This window comes from Triticum urartu, unplaced genomic scaffold (genome assembly GCF_003073215.2).
Source record: "Triticum urartu cultivar G1812 unplaced genomic scaffold, Tu2.1 TuUngrouped_contig_3671, whole genome shotgun sequence".
In the NCBI taxonomy this organism is placed as follows: domain Eukaryota; kingdom Viridiplantae; phylum Streptophyta; class Magnoliopsida; order Poales; family Poaceae; genus Triticum; species Triticum urartu.
Window position 1 is genome coordinate 42,496 of NW_024114213.1, and position 5,837 is coordinate 48,332.

The 5,837-nt window shown below is 43.0% G+C and overlaps 1 pseudogene; it reads left to right on the forward strand.

The window, feature by feature from the left end:
- The first annotated feature begins 1,328 nt into the window (after window positions 1–1,328).
- Window positions 1,329–5,101, forward strand: LOC125527358 (annotated as a pseudogene).
- Window positions 5,102–5,837: the final 736 nt, after the last annotated feature.

Below are 5,837 nucleotides of genomic sequence, written 5' to 3' on the forward strand. Positions count from 1 at the left end.
ATTGTTGAATGTCGGTAGTAGTGTACTGGTGTTGGCATTTGTAAAGAACACACTACTTATCAAGATAGCAGCACATTTGTATATATCCATTGGTGTTTTTGCTGTAACTTTTGCTTCTAAAACCAAAACCATGTCACCCATGTCAATGCAGCACTAGTCTGGATTTAACTATTTGTATCTGGTGTTTCCGGCAGTGCTTTGTCGTCCTATGTACTTCCTTACTTCTTCATGAGTTTGTGTGCGTATTCGTAAAAGAAAAGAAAAAAAAGTGCAGTTAGAAAATTGTCCCGTGTACCATTCTGATCTCCTTCCAAGATGGTGCTGGCAAAATCGATGTTCATTCCCATATTAAAATCTCCTCTCTCTCTTTTTTTTGCTACTTTGTAATGCTGTGAGCATTGCATTATCTGTGCTTGAATCAAAGTGTTTTGTCCCAACAGGAAAAAAAAGTGGACATTAGCGTTTGTAAATGGACAGGAAAAGGTGGATATCTTATAAGTAGCCGGGTGGCCGCATTAGCACAACCACAAGCAATATACTACTCGCACAGTATTGTTTTCGTATGCCGGCAGCACCACATTGAGTGTTGATAATATACAGAGTCTCGTCTTAATTCTTGCATTAGCGTTTGTAATGAACTGGAAAAAAATGGTTTGTCTTATAGGCGCATCCATTAATTAGCACAAGTACAAATAATATATTACTCGCGTCGTCCCTTTCGTTAGTATTGTTTATTATTAAATCGGTAAGCATCAAATTGCTGCACATTAATCTTGCTTATTACGTGCACAGTGATGCAACACGGCAACATTTCTCTAGATAGTGGAACAGTTGCATATATCCATTGGATATTTTTTCTGCCATAACTTATATGCTTCCAAAACCATTATGTTTGCCATTTGCGGGTTAACATTTGTGACTGCTTTTCCTAAGCAAGTGCCTGGCGGGGACATCGATGCCACACCTTGACTGAAGATGGTTAGAAGGTATTGGCGAAGCTGTCATCAGGCACAACAATGCTGAGAAAACAAAGTGCAGTTTTTATAAAGTGTAGTTGTGCAACTGTTGTTTCTATGCTGCGGTAGTTGATGGAACCAATCGATGAAACCAAACACATTCTACTTGTACCTCTCCCTGAAAGCAATCGCATCTTGCTTACACCATCTCTTCTCCACATTGCACTGCACTCGTGCTTCTCTGTGGTCTTGCGAGCGCTTGGTGCTCCAATGGCCGCAGTGGTGGCCACCATGGTGGTTGGACCACTAGTCAAAATCGTGAAGGACAAGGTGTCCAACTACCTCCTCGACCAGTACAAGGTGATGAAGGGCATGGAGAAGCAACATGAGGTCCTGAAGCGCAAACTTCCTGCCATCCTGGATGTCATCACTGATGCTGAGCAGGCAGCAGCCCACAGGGAAGGGGCAGTGGCCTGGCTCGAGGCCATCAAGAAGGTGGCCTACAAGGCGAATGAAGTCTTCGATGAGTTCAAGTATGAGGCGCTTCGTCGTAAGGCCAAAAAGGAGGGACACTACAAGGAGCTTGGCTTCGATGTGGTAAAACTCTTTCCCACACACAACCGTTTCGTATTCTGTAACAGGATGGGAAGAAAGCTCTGCAAGATTGTGCGCGCCATCGACATCCTTGTGACCGAAATGAACGCCTTTGGCTTTAAGTATCAGCAACAACCGCCAGTATCCAGTCAGTTGCGGCGGACGAATCATGCTATGGCTGACCCAGAGGAAATCAAGGAAATCATCAATGAATCCAGAGCCAATGATAAGAGTGAAATTGTTAGTAGACTAGTTGGGCAAGCTAACAATGCAGATCTTACAGTTGTTCCCATCGTTGGAATGGGTGGTCAGGGCAAGACCACGTTAGCACAACTTGTCTACAATGACCCTGCCATTCGGAAGCATTTCGGTTTGCTGCTATGGGTGTGTGCCTCTCACTGCTTTGATGTGGATTCTCTAGCTACAAGTATAGTTAAAGAAGCTCCTGAGAAGATGGATGATGGTAAAGAAGCAGCCACATCCAAGAAGACACCACTTGATGTTCTTCAGAATGTAGTGAGCGGGCAACGGTACCTCCTTGTATTGGATGATGTCTGGGCACGGCAGGTTAAGTTTTGGAGACAGCTCAAGGCCTGCCTTCGACATGGTGGCATTGGTAGTGCGGTCTTGACAACAACTCGTGATGGATACTGCTAAAGCTTATAATCTCATAGGTTTGGAAGATAAATTCATAAAGAAAATCATCGAGACAATAGCATTCAGTCATTTCAAGAAGGCAGAGAAAAGGCCCACCGAGTTGGTGGGTATGGTTGATGATATTGTGCAGAGATGTGTTGGTTCTCCTTTAGCTGCAACAGCACTAGGCTCCGTACTGTGTACCAAGACCAGTAAGGAAGAGTGGGAGACTATATCAAACAGAAGTAACATTTGCACCGAGGAGACAGGAATCTTACCAATACTCAAGCTCAGTTACAATGACTTGCCATCATATATGAAGCAATGCTTTAATTTTTGTGCTGTATTTCCCAAAGATTACGAGATTGATGTGGACAAGCTGATCCAACTATGGATTGCACATGGGTTCATCCAGGAACAACAAGTTCCTCTTGAAACTGTTGGCAAACAGATTTTCCGTGAACTGGTCTCAAGGTCATTCTTCCAGGATGTTAAACAAATCAAAGCCACTGATTATGAAATTAAATACAACAGGTTGTGTTATTCGAGAACTACATGTAAAATCCACGATCTTATACATGATGTTGCACTTTCTATAATGGGGAAAGAATGTGCCTTGGCAAGTGACGAACCAGGCAAGATTGAATCTGTTGTCGCAACCGAGGAAACAAGTCAGAGTGAGTGGCTTCCAAACACTGCTCGTCATTTATTTTTGTCATGCAAGGACCCTGAAGGAAAATTGGATAGTTCTCTAGAGAACAACTCTCCAGCTATCCAAACTCTTCTGTGTGATGATGGTATGGATATTCCATTGAAACATATATCAAAATTTAGCTCTTTGCAAGCACTACAACTACGTTTCAGTTCACTTCCTCTGAAACCAAGGCATCTACATCACTTGAGGTACCTAGATCTTTCAGGAAGTTGGATCAGAGCACTTCCTGGAGATATTAGCATTCTTTACAACCTGCAAACGCTTAACCTCTCTGGCTGTATACGCCTTGAAACACTTCCGAGACAAATGAAGTATATGGCTGCCCTCCGTCACCTTTACACTCATGGTTGCCCAAAGCTGGAGAGCATGCCTAGAGACCTCGGAAAACTCACATCCCTACAGACACTTACATGTTTTGTAGCAGGTAGTGGCTCTAATTGTAGTAACGTTGCAGAGCTCAAGAATTTAAAACTTTGTGGTCAACTAGAGCTAAATCATCTAGAGAACGTAACAGAAAAAGATGCAGAAATAGCAAACCTCATGAAGAAGGAACTAAGAGAACTGACATTAAGATGGACCTTTGGATCGGATAATGTTGTTGAGGAAAAAAGTCACGAGGGTGCTGCAGGAGTGCTCGAGAAACTCAAACCTCGTGATGGGCTGCAGGCTATAAGGATACACTCCTATACAGCCATCACCTCCCCGACATGGATGGCAATGTTGCAAAATATTGTTGAGATCCATCTTGTCAAATGTGAAAAACTGCAATGGTTGTTCAACCGTGACATCGATACATCCTTCACATTTCCCAATCTGAAGAACCTTATGCTAGAAGATCTTTTCTGTTTGGAGAGATGGTGGGAAATAGATAATGGGATGGATAGAGAAGAGACAATGTTTCCCGGCTTGAGAAAATGTATATTACTTGCTGTCAGAAGTTGACAGCATTGCCAAGACATCCGACTTTTCCTAACCTCGAGAATGCTTGTATTGTTGGATGTCCACAGTTGACAACTACAGCTAAATCACCAAAGCTCAGTGTACTGGACATGGAAGGAGGCGAGGTAGAGTTGTTCCTGTGGGTAGCGAGACATATGACTTCATTGACCAATCTAGGACTGACTAGCATTGAACATAGTACAGATACAACCTCGACGGGGGCTGAGAATAGTTTGAGGGAAGTGGTGAACATCAAGGAGAATGGGAATTATCAAGACTTTCCTCTAGAAGTTTTGGTGTTAAGTGACTTTAAGTCAGGTATAAGTGTAACAGAGCTGTGTGCATGCTTTGTACACCTTCAAGATTTGTCAATTGCGAGGTGCCATACGCTCATCCACTGGCCAGAAAAATTGTTCGAAGGATTGGTATTCTTGAGGAAGCTTTGGATTGAGGAATGCAATAATCTGACTGGATATGCACAATCTTCTGCTGAGCAATCAACATCATCAGAAACCAGTCAACTCCTGCCACGTCTAGAGACTCTGACTATACGGAGTTGTAGAAACTTGGTTGAGCTCTTCAACGCCCCTGCATCTCTCAGGACAATTTACATTTATAATTGCAGTAAGCTCGATTCCACATCCGGCAGGAAGCAGCAACAGGGACAGTCAGTATCATCGACTCATCAAGGGTCATCCAGTATAGAAGAATTATCATTGTACAGCTGTCATGGCTTAACAGGGGTCCTCTATATTCCCCCGTCCCTCAAGAGACTAGACATTGTTAACTGTGGTCGGTTGGCATCTCTGGAAACCCGCTCTCCCGAGCTCCAATCCTTGGAGTACCTCCAGCTTATGTACTGCAATTCCCTGTCATCCCTACCGGATGTGCCACAAGCATACTCGCCTCTCCAACATCTTCTCATTGGAGACTGCCCTGATATGAAGACGCTCCCTGGAAGTCTGCAGCAACGCCTGGGTGGCATCCAGTGGGTGCACATAGATGCGCATCTTTATGGAAGTAAGCACACAGCAATTACCTTCTCTATTACTACTTGCTAGCGGGTGTTACATGTGCTAGTTAGAATGATAATAACTTCACTAGTAGTACGACAGAAAAACAGAGCAAGTTAAATATTCCTTTATCTAATTTCGTCATTTCTTTCATGATTTTCCTTGAAGTGTAAGTTCTTACATTAATAATCCGTGCAGAGCCTATGTTGCTGAAGCCGAAGACATGGAAATATATCTGCAAAGGCTGAACTACTATTCCCAAAGACTCGGAAGATATGCTGTCTGCAAAGGTTGGTGATACTGTACCCCTAATATTTATTTTGACGGAAAAAGGATACATGCCTCATCATTGTAGTTTGGCTTTCTTCTGGTGTTGATCGTGCATGGCTTCCTTGCAGAATCCTTCAAGCATGGACAGACTGACGGAAAGAGAGATCACTTGGAGTAGAACTATTGTCTTGCAAGACCCACCAGTATCAACAATTGGTATTGCCATGTTTGTTTTGTGATGTTGCCACACGAAAGTTGTTGCCATGTTGAATTGCGAGATCAGTAGTCAGAAAGCGCGCCAAACACTATTTTCCATCATTTGTTTCTATCCCCAGAAAGAGATCTTGTTTGACTAATCAGTAGTTGTATTCTGCACTTCTGTTCACCTATGGGCTGCTATACCATTGTATTTCTTTTTCGAAGTTCTGCCTGGCACTGTCAGGTTCTTTTGTCGAAATTCTGTCAGTATTTCTTTTTTGGGTGCTATGCTTAGAAGAGGTAACTTGTTAGCCCAATTTTTGGTAGGTCTGTCTGTTGGTCTCTGTATGTCTGTATGTATAACTGTACTATTACTATTTTGACTTGTGCATACATGTACTGTTATTTGGTGACCATTATGTTATATCTGAAGCTGTTGGTTCCCCCTTATACTGCGACGTTCAGCCCTGGGCACCGTCAGTTTGTATAAAATTCTGCCACCGTTTTCGAATTTTA